Source organism: Phyllobates terribilis, unplaced genomic scaffold (assembly GCF_046119375.1).
Source record: "Phyllobates terribilis strain yellow unplaced genomic scaffold, ASM4611937v1 Scaffold_13__5_contigs__length_258822181, whole genome shotgun sequence".
Taxonomy (NCBI): Eukaryota; Metazoa; Chordata; class Amphibia; order Anura; family Dendrobatidae; genus Phyllobates; species Phyllobates terribilis.
Genome location: NW_027362773.1, coordinates 224,279,480 through 224,294,941, shown reverse-complemented (window position 1 = coordinate 224,294,941; position 15,462 = coordinate 224,279,480).

Here is a 15,462-nt window from a genome sequence, read left to right as displayed (position 1 = left end):
GAGGTAGATGCAGAAAAAAAATATATTCAGTTTGCAACCTGATGGAGGTCAGTATAGATGGACTAATAGAGAAAGTCCCACACACTGCTAGAAGGCCAAATATTTTTTCAGAGCTAGATGCAGAAAAAAATTATATTCAGTTTGCAACCTGATGGAGGTCAGTATAGATGGACTAATAGAACAAGTCCCACACACTGCTAGAAGCCCAAATATTTTTTCAGAGCTAGATGCAGAAAAAAATTATATTCAATTTGCAACCTGATGGAGGTCAGTATAAATGGACTAATGGAATGATGCTATGCCCAAAAGATTTTACTTCACTAGGTGCAGTAAAAAAATTGGTATTCTATACACAGGTGGTATATCTTGCAACACAGATAGGCTACTCCACTGACTAACACACTCTGCAATAGGCCAAAAAGTATTAGCTTTGCTAGATTCAGCCAAATGCTGTGAAAAAAACTTGCACAGCACTGGCACAGACCTGCCTGGCAAAAACTGATAGGAACTGATGTAATTTAGTCCTGAAAAGGACTGCAATTACAATTAGTCTTTACTCCCACAATCTATCTATTTAAGAGCACAGACCTGCCTGATAAAAGTCGTAGGAAATGCTGTAACCTAGTCCTTAAAAGGACTGCAATCACAACTATTCCCTACTCCCAAGCTATCTGTAGATTTGTGCGAAAATTGGCTTGAAATTAACAAGGTATAGCGCACACAGCAACAGCGGTGCCGTCTAACACGCAGCTGCAGCAGTGAGAAAATGGTGGCGACGGGGAAAATGGCTTGGTCTTATAGGGCAAGGACATGTGACATACACTGCCAATGACACATGCCCTTGCTTGTGTGAAAAACAGCAGTCCGCTCCGTGTGTGCGCTGCTGATAGGCTGACAGACTGCACCTCCCCACTGCAACGCTCATCTCTAGTTATTTGGACGGGAGATAATGCTTCCAGTATGTTTCCCAGCACCACCTTGTCTTCCACACCGTCCAGTCCCACTAGCCAAGAGTCTGGACCACATAATCCTCACCCTGATGCTCCTTCCTCCCACCATGGCGAGTCCCTGGAGGCAAGTGATCCCCCACTTGGACACTCCTAGGAGCTTTTTACATTTCTATTTACTGATTCTGGCCTCTTGCCCTGTGCGTTTCAAGAGTGACATGATCTTGTGTGTAGTGATGCCCAAATATTTTAGCAGCCACCATCTGAAGAAGACGACGGTGGGGAACATAAATTAGTGTCTTAAGACGTTGATGATGATGAGACATGGTTGCCAACAAGTGATGTTGTTAAGTCAACAAGTCAGGAGGACAATAGTGCGGAAGTGAAAGTTGAGGTGGTGGATGATGAAGTCACTGACCGAACCTGGGAAAGTGGCATGCAAAGCAAGGCCAGCAGCACCGAGGGGGAGGGCTTTGCAGCACTGCAACTGACAGGAAGAGGCAGTGGGGTGGCCAGAGGGAGAGGGCACTGCCTTTCACGTGACCCTCACATTATAAGCATTTTGGCCAACACTTATTACTGGTTGTTCACCCTTCCCGACCCACGCTACAAGGAAAACTTTCTAGCTCTCCTTCCTGCGGCGGAGAGGGCTAGTAAAATAGTGCAATATCAGAAGACCCTAGTCGAACAATTAGTACAAAAATTCCCACCTGGCAACGCTGGCAGCAGAGATCATAGATTCTTGGGCAACCAAGAGAGATGAGGGAGACACACACTAGGTCCAACAGAGGCAGGGGAACCCTTTTCATTAGACCCTCCCAGCACCCAGGCCCTGATGTGTGGGGCAGCCTGACAAGGATGGAAAAGTTTTGAAAGATGGTGGAGTTCTTAGTCGACCGCACCAACATCCTCTGTGATTCGTCTGTGCCTTACAACTACTCAGTCTCCAAGCTGGACACGTGGCATGAACTGTCTCCCTACGGTCTGCCCTGCCACTAATGTTTTGTCACAGCGGGTTTTTAGTGCCACCAGGGGGCATAATAACTGATAGGCGCATCCGCCTGTCAACTGAAAATGCTGGCAGGCTGACTCTTATCAAAACGAACAAGGCCTGGAATGGCCCAGAATTTTCAACCCCATCAGATAACAGCAGCGGGAAATAAAGCCAATTCAAATGTAATGTCCTCGCTATTTATTTTTCCAGGGTGTGTATGATGCCTTCCTTCTTAATTTTTTAATTTTTATGGGATGTCTGTGAGGCCTACCTCTACAATTCTCTTACATTTATATATGTATACCCCCCAAGGGTAAATGTTTGTCAGCCTCTGCAATTAGTGCATAGGCTTTACCTGTGTCCTTAAAAAAGTGAAGGAAATGTTTTCTGAGGCCCTCCTCTACATGTCTTCCAGGGTGTATTACAGTCCCTCCTTCTAATTTTTGGCAGCCCTACCACTTAGTGCATAGGCTTTACCAGTCTAGGAGTCTTACTACTTAAAAATGGGGAAAATGTTTTCTTAGTCTCTACTCTACATGTCTTCCAGGGTGTATTGCAGTCTCTCTTTCTAATTTTTGGCAGCCCTAGCACTTAGTCCATGGGCTTTACCAGTGTAGGAGTTCCACTCCTTAAATATGGGAAAAAAATGTTTTCTGAGATGGGAAAATACAGTTAGAGATGACCTGGTTATTAAGGGGTGGAGAAGGTGTGGCGCCCCTGAGGGTTCAGTTGCCACAGAGGTACTGCACCTCACCCAGAGGTGTGGTGTCTCCTTCTCTCAGGTAAGGAGGGAGTGCTGCCCGGAACCCCAACACCCACATTCAACACTACACTGTTCCAGGCCGGCTGGAAGGGCAAGATGCATGTGCACAGTGCTGAGCCCTGTCCCTGGCTGGAGTGGGGGGAACCCAAAGGTAGGGGGAAACAGTAGAGGGTGTGGGTGGAGGAAGAAGTTTAGGGGAGCACCATAGAAGGAGGTATAAAAAGGGAAGCCATCTTAGGGTGGCAGGTCAGTTGAGTAGAGCAGTCAGTGAAGACAGTCTGGGAGCAGAGTCTCCTTAGGAGCACTGCCCCACAAGTGGGGCCTAGTGCTAGAGGCCCAGGAGGGGAGCAGAGGAGGAAGGCTCCGTTCTATTGAAGGGATCCCAGGGGGTACGGCGAGTGCAGGACGGCACCCGTACGCCTCAAATCTGTCAGAAGACTGAGGGTTCAGGCTGCAAGAAGGGGACCGGCCCCTGGACCAGCCGTGTTACTCCAGGTCTCGGCTGGAAAAACCGGAGGCTTCTGGCTTTTATAGTTCAGTTGCCAAAGCCTCATTCTAATCTCCGTGAGGGTCAAGCAGGTCCGGGAACTCCAAGTTGCCCAGAGGGACTTCAGAGCACCCGAACGGGACTGTGAGTGGGGAAGCGCAGGGCAGGAGGGACCCAGCGTGAAGTCGGTCTAGAGAGGAACATAAGAAAGTGGGGTTCCGTCAGGTGCTCCTAACCTACCTGAGGAAGAGCTGAACCCCCGGTCTGGTGAACGCAGCGCGACATGGGAGGCTGGCACCCGCGCAGTGTATCAGTGGAACGTACATGAGAACTGTGAGTAAAGACTCGGATGACTGCACCGCACTGCCTCCGTCCACTATTTCAGCTGTCCCATCTTTCCCCCTGCACTACAACGCCCAGCACAACCAACAATATCTACACTGCCCTGGAGCTAGCTCTTCCTGTGGAGAGCCACACCATCCCTGCTGCAGTAACATCAGCTTCAGAGGACTGCTCCGCAGCGGCGGCTCCCTTTGGCCGCATTCCACAGGTGGCGTCACGAACTTTATAAATCCTCTATAAATAGAAATCCCCCTTTTTATTGACCGCCCTGGGTCACGGACCGGGTCAGCCACCGTGATATCCCCCACCGGCATCCATATACCCGGCTGCCGAGTACACCACGGCCCTGGGGGCGCGTCAAAGGCATTTTTTATTCTCTTTTAAATTTTGCCTTATATACAAGTCATTATACAGGAGAGAATGTTTCCTAACATTTTTTCCTGTAAAATCCATTTTATCTTTGGTTTTGTATGTTTTAGTGTCAGTCCGTAAAAGTCAAGTAATACTCTGACAACATTGTTCCCTGCAGCAACCTGGGAGTCAGAGATTCGTCCAGGCATCTTCTTCATGCTGTTCCCATTCTATTTAAGCACTGTTTCCATCCATTTCAGTGATTTTCCTGCCCCTCCCAGCCCTCTGGTTATTGTCTTCCGGAAAAATGCTTGCATTTCCCATTGACTTTCCGAACTGCTTGATTTCAGTACCGAGCACTCAAGCATTTTAGTGCTCGATCAGCACTACTTATAAATTAATTTTTGCACTTCTACTAGCAAATTGGTGTGGAAGAATATTCACCAATTTTTCTGTCATTATAATTAGCTCTGTTGTGCGGATTATCAGCATTGGAAGATATGGAGTAGATCATTTTAGTCATGTCAGTGTGAAGAGATCCTTTGAGTGTATTGAGAATTTCTTTTATAAGGTGGTACAGATAGTGCATCTGACAATGCTGGAATGATAGCAAAAACATCAACTTATGAAGAAGTTAGAGGTTTAAAGATCTGCCCTCGTGCTCTTGTCTTTCTGGCCAGAACATCTTTGATCTCTCTTTCTTATGGCCTCTGGTAATTGGAGAACTGTTGTGTGAAGTGTTCCTACCCTCCGCATCATCAGCAGTGCATTATTCTTATGTGTCATCATGGTGCCAGAATATGATGTGGTATGCTCCGCCGTTGCCTCTATGGGTCAGGGTCATCCACTCATTCTGAGGGTGCCAAGTAGGATGGGTTAGTCTCTGCATTTCTTGGCAAGATTCTTCTGGAATCCTCAGCCATTTAGCTGGTAAGAACCGTTTGTGCTGCTGCACCATGGTGCTACCATCTTTCTCTGTATCTTCGTAGGAGAATATGTATTTAAGTTGTTTGGGCTGTTCTTTTGTCCATTTGCTTTTCAGCATAGTTAATAATGTAGATATTCTTTGAGGGTAATGAGAGGTTTTAGTGCAAAAATCATCTCATATAGCTAGATAGTAGCTTCAGAAAGGGGGACTATTCTGAGCTTTCTTCTCATGCAATCATCTTGGGCAAGGTCATGACATGACACCCCCCCAAACATGAACTTTAAATATTTTGGTATCTAAAAAAGTATACCTGCCTCAGGACTCCCAAAGGGCAAGTCTGCCTTCAGGTTTTTTCAGATTCCAGCCGCCAGCTGTAGCTTGCTGATAACACCTTGAATGAAAACAAACTGTGTAAAAGAACAAGTAATGATCAATTGACAGAGTAACATGAAGGACAAGAAGATGGGATGGGAGTAGGATAGAGACAAGAGACCGATAAGAACCACCATAAATACCCTGTGGCATACCATATGGGGTACAGGTGTACACAAGGTCAAGATTATACCACTGGTAGAGTGGAAGGACTAAGGGATTTCTGTCCAAACCATCTAGCCCTTTTATCTCACTCACATTGAAAGTTTTCTTTACCGGGCACTAAATACCATTTTGGAAATTACCCTCTGGCCAAGAAAAATACCACTGACAGTCCCTTGCTGGTTTTGGTTTCAAACAGACTAACATTGGAATCCTTTCTATGCAAATAAGCACAAATAAACCTCAGTTTCCTTTGTTGAGCCGAGGTTGGCAATGCCTTTTAATTTTCATATTAGTATCAAAATAAAAATATCATATTCAATCTGAAATGTGTTCTCCTGTATGGATCTCTGAATCCAACCCATCAAAAAGAGTGCATGTTTCACCCAATCCAGCAAGCTAGAGATTTAAGTATTTAGACTTGCTTCTTTAAGATAAACCCCATCTGGCCTTGTAATGCATAATTATTTTCTTTGTGCTGCTGGTGCTGATTACCACACCAGGTCTGAATGGTTCAAAGTGAAACTAGGGTTAACTCTTCTATAGGCCTTCTCATCCTCATCCCACACCACTTGCCAAATTACCCAGTGGATTATCATGGATCAACGGAGCACAAGCTCAGCAAAAAAAAAACAAAAAAAAGATAAACTTTCCAAATCAGCCCTCATCAATATGAGAAACTCATGAGGAAGAAACAAAGATTATTCTCCGCAGCGTGTAGAACTATAATCATCATAGAATGTACTCTCTGGCTGAACTCAATGTTCTCCAGCAAATCATCACAATCCACAGATGCCTCTCCATGATACCTCCAAGTTACACAATCCCAAGCTTCTCCCACTGGGTTTGTGGGAAACCGATTATAGGTCTCCATAAATCTAGGGAGGTAAAAAGGATTTGTCCCACAACTCAAGGTGTACATAGCCTGGAAACAGAGGAACTAGGAGTTTCTTGTACAAAAATATAACAAAATCTTTATTAAATACACATGTATACATATGAGAAAAAAGACAATATGGATGTGTGCAAAAGAAACAGTATCAGAAGGAACCCCCCTAGGAAAAAGGAACCCGACAGAGGTTATCTGTAGTTATATAATAGACTTCCCTTGAGAAAGCAAGGCACAGGCAACATGAAACGTACGTTGGGAAGACGCCAATCCACCTAACCTACCGGTCTGAGGGTCTTTGGGATACTTTAATTAGGGTAAGCGGACCTGGGCTCTTTGGTCCATTACTTTGGCTCCTACAAATTTGTTGATGGTGGCTCCGGGAGATTGTAGTTTAGTGGCACACTGTGTGCTTATATTTTTGTTACTTGCCCTATACACACTACCTGGATTTACTAGTCATCACTAGCCTCATATATTCCGTTTTTTCCCGGCCCATACCTATTACAGATAACCTCTGGCGGGTTCCTTTTTCCTAGGGGGGTTCCTTCTGATACTGTTTCTTTTGCACACTGCTTTTATCCATATTGTCTTTTTTCTAATATGTATACATGTGTATTTAATAAAGATTTTGTTATATTTTTGTACAAGAAACTCCTAGTTCCTCTGGTTTTTCTCATGTTTTTGTAGTCGCATGGGCACACTCTTACTTATGCATGTTGATGTGCCCTAGCTTAATATGATTTTGGGAAATTTTTATATAGCCTATATAGCCTGGAAACGGCTGATTTGCAACAGCCTATATGCTGGATCTAGGTGGCTCAGTGGTTAGCACTAGTGATGAGCGAGCACTAAAATACTCGGGTACTCGTTGCTCGGGTCGAGCAAATTGAAATACTCATGTGCTCGACCCGAGCAACGAGCCCAATGTAAGTCTATGGGAAAAGCGAGCATTTTTCAGGCGGCTTCCCCCGGCGGTCTGCAGAGGGCCAGTGCTCAAATGACATGGGGACAGCATGGGGAAGACCCCTGGAAGCATTTCTGACTCCCAGGTCACTTCTGTCAACAATATTGTCAGAGGTATTACGCCATTTTAACGGACTCACAATAAAACATACCAAAAGGAAACCAAAATAGATTATCCTGGGAAATATGTTAAGGAACATCCTTTCCATGACATGTACAATGTATATAAAGCAAAATAACCAAAAACAAAAATACTCCTCCACACCTTGGGCTATGTTCACATGTAGCGTTTTTGATGCGTTTTTGCACTTTTGCATTGCTTTCAACCAAGACAAATGCATTCACCAGGAAATGTCATTTTAACATTTTACAACCTTATCTGGCCATGTAATGTGTGATACATCATCATACACATGCATACAGTGCTGAAAAGTCATGGGAACAGCATGGGGAAGACCTCTGGAGGCATCTCTGACTCCCAGATCACTGCCTAAAAGTGTGCCCATCATAAGTGATCCTTGGCACATACGAAGATGCCTCCCGCCATGAACCTGTCATTGCAGACTTGCAACAATCACCATCCATTTCCTTGTCCCACTGCAGCATTCAGTTGTCCCTACCCCATTCCTTGGAATGCAAGCGCAAGTATGCAGCCAGCCAGCCACCCACCCACCCACAGGCTGCAATACCATACTGCCAAATTTTTGACAGCTGCTTGCACTTGAAATGTGGCCTTTTAGGCTCGTGGAGTCGGAAGCTTTTCATAACCTCATGCCGGCGGCAGCCGGGTGCCCATACTCAGTCCCCAGCCGCCACTATATTTCCCGGAATCGCCTCCGCCTTCCACAAGCACGGGTCCCAAAACATTACCCGTGCCCTCCCCAGCCCTGGTTTCTCCTTCAGGAGAGTTCATAGTGCCGAGGTGAGGCCATGATGATGATAGAGGCCACCATCTGCTTAGTTTTCTGTTACTTGGAATGCAAGTGCAAGTATGCAGCCAGCCACCCACCCACAGGCTGCAACACTAAACTGCCAGATTTCTGGGCAGCTTTTTGCACTTGAAATATGGCCTTTTAAGTTCGTGGAGGCGGAAACTTTTCACAACCTCATGCCGGCGGTGGCCGGGTGTCCATACTCGGTCCCCAGCTGCCACTATATTTCCCGGTATCGCCTCTGCCTTCCACAAGCACGGGTCCCAGAACATTACCTGTGCCCTCCCCAGTGCACTTACTGGGAAGGACCGCCTAACCACAAACAGGTGAATGTGGCCAGGGACAGTACGAAGCTAGTCCACAACTTTTTTTTACTGTATTTAGCTCGGTGAAAGGATTGGCATAGAGGAAAACCCTATCTACCCTGCGTGTCATTTCTCACAGGAAGTCCTGTAAAGCTGCTTTCATTTGAAATGTGGCCTTTTAGGCTCGTGGAGGCAGAAGCTTTTCACAACCACATGCCTCATGCCTCATGTCCATACTCGGTCCCCAGCGGTCACTATTTCTCCCGGTGTTGTCTCCGTCTTCTACAAGCGCGGGTCCCTGAACATTGCTGCTGGTACTTTTCTGGGGGAATTTGCTTGCCTCCTACCAGCCTGGAATATTTCCAGCAAACTATGGTACGACGCCATGGTATTAGCACTGCCCCCAGTTCCAGTAGAGAAGCCATCCCCAATTTCCTTCTCAGGAATTTTATTTAGTAGACTGAGTGGCTGCTCAAATACATTTTCTCACAAAGGAGCTGAAGATAGAGTGACAGTAGGTGCAAGTTTCTCCAGCCTGTTAGATATTAGAGGGTGAACGGCAGCACATTGGATCAGTGTTTAGCACTGAAGACTTGCAGCATGGTCCCACCAGAGAATCCTCTTGTGTACCTTGGCTTCTACCTCAGGAGAGTTCATGATAGCGCTAACTTTGCAGCTGCTATGGGGCTCTTGAGCGGGGGAGAAAGGTTAGCCCTCAGAATCAAATCCTCTGGTGGGCACAATGTTTGTCAATCTGAAACAGCTTCTCAGTGGGAGTTGTATTTCACCACAGCCATATTCTTTAGCTCGGTGAAAGGACTGGCATAGAAGGAAACCGTATCTACCCCGGCTGTCATTTCTCCGTCACCAGGTTCCGCCCATTGTCACACACAGCCATGCCTGGCTGTATGTTCAGCGGTGAGAGCCACAGATCAGGCTGCTGTGTTACAGCTTTCAACGACTCTGCAGCACTGAGCGGTTTGTCAATTAAGCATTAAGCATGTTATCTTCAGCACAGCCTGTTGCCGCTTGGCCAAGGCAGTGCTGCAGTGCTGTCAGCTTGTGACTGATGTGGTCATTTCGGAGATGGAGTAGGAGGTGCATGAGCTGAACAATGTGATTACATTGTTGTTAAATTGGTGACACTGTTTTTTATACTAAAGAAAGATCCTATTGTTTTGTTTTTTTTATGTTTTTTTTTAAGACCAATGCATTCACCGGGAAATGTCATTTTAACATTTTACAACCTTATCTGGCAATGTGGTGTGTGACACATCATCAGACACATCCTGTTTTATTTATGATGGAGGGACTCTGAAAGTCATAAAGCCTATTTTTATAGGGACATCAGATAGCCCTTACTATTCTTAAAAGGCCAGCAGTCGGCCCTAGCTATTGTTAGAGAGCCATCAGCCGGCTATGCTTTGTTGTTCCCATTATTAACAAGTGGGTCTCCTATGCTGTTGTTGCATATCCAGTGACTGCAAGGGCTGCCAAAAATTTGGATGCAAACCAATACCCCTTTGAAGAGACATAGAGGAGGGTCTCAGTAAAAAAAATGTTCCCATTATAAAGGAGCGGGTCTCCTATAGTGGTAATGCCCATGCTGTGACTGCAAGGGCTGCCAAAATTTGGGAAAACCCCCACTAAGAATTTAAAGACACATAGAGCAGGGCCACAGAAACAAGGTACGACATGTTCACATTAGAAAGGAGAGAGTCTGCGATACAGTTATAGGGTATGCAGTGAGTCCAACGGCTGACAATTTTAGGAAAAACCCCACTAAGAATTTAAAGACACACAGAGCAGGGCCACAGTAACAAGGTACGACATCTTCCCATTAGAAAGGAGAGAGTCTGCTATACAGTTAGAGGATATGCAGTGAGTCCAACGGCTGACAATTTTAGGAAAAACCCCACTAAGAATTTAAAGACACACAGAGCAGGGCCACAGTAACCAGGTACTACATGTTCCCATTAGAAAGGAGAGCGTTTTCTATACAGTTATAGGGTATGCAGTGAGTCCAACGGCTGACAATTTTAGGAAAAACCCCACTAAGAATTTAAAGACACACAGAGCAGGGCCACAGTAACAAGGTACGACATGTTCTTATTAGAAAGGTGAGAGTCTGCTATACAGTTATAGGGTATGCAGTGAGTCCAACGGCTGACCAATTTTAGGAAAAACCACACTAAGAATTTAAAGACACAAAGAGCAGGGCCACAGTAACGAAAAATTCCCATTAGAAAGGAGAGAGTCACCCATAGTGTTGGCCTATGCCGTGAATGCAAGGGCTGTCAAAAATTTGGAGGCACTTCAATGCCCCTTGGAAGACACGTGGAGGAGGGCCTCATAAAAAAATGTTCCCATTAGAAAGGAGCGGGCCTCCTATACTTGTAATGCCCATGCACTAAGTGTATGGGCTGACAAACATTTACCCCTGGGGGGTATACATGAACATACTGTATAAAAATTTTTTTTTACGGGCATCATAAACACCCTATAAAAAAATTAGGTGGGTGTTGCATCATGGACCACGGTCACCCTGGTGATATGGTGGTGGAGGATGAGGAGAAGGAGGAGGACAGGAGCAAATAGCCAAAATCAGGAAGCGTATACCCATGTGTGGTTGTGAAGAGGTGCATGGGAATACACCTCCTTCAGGGCAGGCCAGGACCTCCAAGGCATGGAGAGCCCGTTCATTCCACGTATCCAGCTTGGATACCCAATAATTATAAGGCACAGCGGAATCACAGAGGACGTTGGTGCGGTCGGCAAGGTACTCCCTCAGCATCTTCCCAAACTTTGCACTCCTTGTGAGAGTACCCTGCGCCTCAGGGCCTGTCCGATGGTAGGGTCTGAGAAAACTCTCCCTGAACTTTGACAGTGTTCCCCTGCCTCTGCTGGATTGAAGTTGTGTCTCTCTCGCCTGTACTCCTTGGTTGTCCAACGAAGTGTGCCCTCTGCTGCCAGCGTTTTCAGATGGGAATTTTTTTAATAGTTATGCAACAAGGGTCTTCTGGTACAGCCCCATTTTTGTAGACCTGTCCTCCTCAGGAATAAGAGATATAAAGTTCTCCTTGTAGTATGGGTCAAGAAGTGTCACCAATCAGTAATGACTGTAACCCAAAATTTTGAGAACACGAGGGTCATGGGAAAGGCAGTTTAACAAAAACTCGGCCATGCGTGCCAGACTACTAACAGTCAAGACTTCCGTGTCCTCACCAAGAGGATGACTGACCATGCTCTCCTCCTCCACCTCCTCCTCTCTGTTCTCTGGCCATCCACGCTGAACAGACGGTATGACAGCTGTGCAGGTAGTACCGTCTATAGTGCATGACACTAGCTCCTGTCCTTCCTCCTCCTCCTCTTCCTCATTGTCACCCAATCCACTTTGGGATGAGATGAGGCTTGGCTGTGTGTAATCACCCTGTATGGTTCCTTGCTCCATCTCATTGTGCCCCGCCTGCAATGCATCCTCTTTGATTGTGAACAGAGAGCGTTTCAGAAGACAGAGAAGCGGGATGGTGACGCTAATTATGGCGTCACCGCCGCTCACCATCTTGGTGGAGTCCTCAAAGTTTTGGAGGATGGTACATATGTCTGACATCCATGTCCACTCCTGAGGTCTTATGTGTGGAGTCTGAATTGAATACCGACGGCCTTGTTGATGCTGGTACTGAACAACTGCCCTCTTCTGCTCACAAATCCTTCCCAACATCTGCAGTGTAGAGTTCCAATGCGTGGGGACATCACACACCAGTCTGTGAGCCGAAAGCTGCAAATGCTGTTGAAACACTGCAAGGGCGGCGGAAGCTGTAGCTGAGTTTCTAAAATGGGCACACAGGCGGCGTACTTTAACAAGCAGATCCGGCAGCTCCAGGTAGGATTTGAGAAACCGCTGAACCATGAGGTTAAGCACATGGGCCAGGCATGGTACGTGTGTGAGCTCGCCTCGCCTCAGAGCCGCCACCAGGTTCCGGCCATTGTCACACACGACCATGCCTGGCTGTAGATTCAGCGGTGTGAGTCACAGATCTGCCTGCTCTTTCACAGCTGTCCACAACTTTTCTGCATTGTACGGTTTTTCACCTAAGCATATTAGCTTCAGCACAGCCTGTTGCCGCTTGGCCGAGGCAGTGCTGCAGTGCTTCCAGCTTGTGACTGATGTGGTAATTTCGGAGATGGAGGCTGAAGAGGAGGAGGAGGCCGAGGAGGATGAGATGCAGGAGCTGTAGACCGTGGGGGCAACCCTGATAGACCTAGTTCCCGCAATCCTCAGCGTCGGGAGGACGTGTTCCGTCCAAAGGTCCAACTGGGTCCCGGCTTCCACTATGTTAACCCAGTGTGCCGTCAGCGAGATTAACCACCCCTGCCCACAAGCACTTGTCCACGTGTCCGTGGTTAGGTGGACTTTACCGGTAACTGCGTTGTTGAGAGCACGGCTAATGTTTTGGGACACGTGCTTGTGTAATGCGGGGATGGTACACCGGGAGAAATAGTGGATGCTGGGGACCGAGTACCGAGGGACGGCCGCCGCCATCAGGTTGCGGAATGCTTCCGTCTCCACGAGCCTAAAAGTCAACATTTCGAGCGCAAGCAGTTGTGAAATGTGAGAATTTAGTAGTGTGGCCTGTGTGGCGTTGGCTGCATATTTGCGCTTGCGTTCCAGGGACTGGGGTATGGACAACTGAACGCTGCGCTGGGACAAGGACATGGACGTGCTTCCTGATGCTTCTACTTGAGAGTGTGCAACGACAGGTGCAGGGCAGGAGGCATCTTCGCATGCACCATGGACAGGGGATTGGCTTGCATGCACAACAGCGGAAGAAGCAATGGTGCCACCGTCAGACACTGTTCCTGGACCCTGGGGTTCGGCCCACAAAGTCGGGTGCTTTGCTGCCATGAGCCTGATCATGCTGGTGGTGGTCAGGCTGGTCATTTTGCCACCCCTGCTGATGCTGGCCTGGCAGGTGGTGCAAATGGCCTTTTTGGGGTTATCGGCAGAGTCTTTAAAAAACAACCAGACTCGGGAAGACCTAACAGTTGTACTGGCAACTTCCTTTGTGTTGTTGTTACGGGAACGGTTGCCTGCTTTCTGTCTGCGGCCACCACACTGCTTCTTCCTGCCTGTTTAGGTGCTCTGCTCCCTCCCCCTGTGTGCTGCTGTCCTCGCTCTGCATGTCCTCCTGCCAGGTTGGGTCAGTTACTATATAATCCACCACCTCGTCTTCCACTTCCGCACCCTGGTCCTCGTCCTGACTATCTGGCAATTGTGTCTCATCATCGTCCACCTCTTGTGACACTTTCCCACCATCGTTTCATGTGACCGTGGCTGCTCAAATATTTGGGCATCGCTACTTACGATCTCCTCTCGCCCCTCTTCAAGTGGACCGGGCGAGAGGCCCGAATATATAAATGGAAAAGTGAACAGCTCTTCAGTGTCCAAGTGTGGGATCAGCTGCCTCTGGGTACTCGGCATGGTGGGAGGAAGGAGGATCAGGGTGAGGAATATGCAGTCCAGACTCACGGCTACTGAGACTTGACTGTGTGGAAGACAGGGTGGTGGTGGTGGTGGCTAAGTGACTGGAAGCATTATCCGCTATCCAACCAACAACCTTTTGACACTGCTCTGGGTTCAATAGTGGTGTGTTGCGGTCCCCTAGAAATTGGGACAGGAAGGTCAGGCGAGAACATGTGGGTGTTTGTTATGGCACAATTTCGTCTTGCCCACGGCCTTGTCCTCGGCCTCTGCATGCACCATTACCATCACGTCCAGTTCCACGTCCCTTGCCATGTGCCTTGCCCATTTTAAATGGAGGACAGTATCTTCCACGCTCTCTACAAATGAATGCGTTTGGAGCGAATTTATATGTGATCCGTGTGACGGAGAAAACAGAGTTTTAAATACCTGGCCTGTAGGTAAGTAGTTTGACCAGCAAACTGCTGTGAATTGCTTCACTGACACACTGAAAGAAATTTTTAATGGAGGCCAGAAATGGCAGTATTTTCTGACAACGTATATGTGATCCGTGTGACGGAGAAAACAGAGTTTTAAATCCCTGGCCTGTAGGTAACTATTTTGAGCAGCAATCTGGTGTCAATTGCTTCACTGACACACTGAAATTTTTTTTTAATGGAGGCCAGAAATGGTTGTATTTTCTGAAAATGTATATGTAATCCTTGTGACGGAGAAAACACAGTTTTAAATACCTGGCCTGTAGGCAGGGGTGGATTAACAGTAGCAAGGGCCCCGGCCAGTTTAGAAGGTGCGGGCCCCCCCCCACACACACACACACACACACACACACACATCTACACCTGATGTATCATGTGACATGTCACATGATCCCCTGTGATAGATCATGTGATAGTTCACATGAAATTAATTTGGCACATTATTAATTATAATGATTTTTTTTAGGCTGTGTGCTCACTACGCGTTTTTTAAGCGTTTCCACAGCGGCAATTCCGCTGCAGAAACGCTTAAAAAACGCTTGGTAGAAGGCCTGCCACGTTCCCCAATGATAATCCGCATGTGCTATGCACATGCTGCGGAAATTTCCGCTGCGGATTATCATTGCGGAAAAATCCGCAGCACTAACAAATATTTTGCGGAAGCCATTGACTTGCATTGCAACACATGGAATCCGCCTCACTGCATCTGTACATGCAGAATCCATGCGTTTTCAATGTGCGGATGGTACTCTCCTCCAGACCCGGGTACCATAGAACCTGTAAAAAAAGAATAAAATAAAAAATAAATATTATACTTACCTTCTGATGGCCCCCGGTGTCTTTATCCGATGCGTCCTGGCTTGCTGGCAGCTCGCGATGGTCTGAAAAGGACCTGCCATGATATAATTTAGTCATGTGACGGGTCACGCGACCGCTGACGTCGGCAGGCCATCAGAAGGTAAGTATATATTTATTTTTTACCATTCTTTTACGGTCACACTATATAAATCCATGCTGGTTGCATGGACTTATATAGTGTGACCAAGTTGTCAAGCACTTTCCAAGT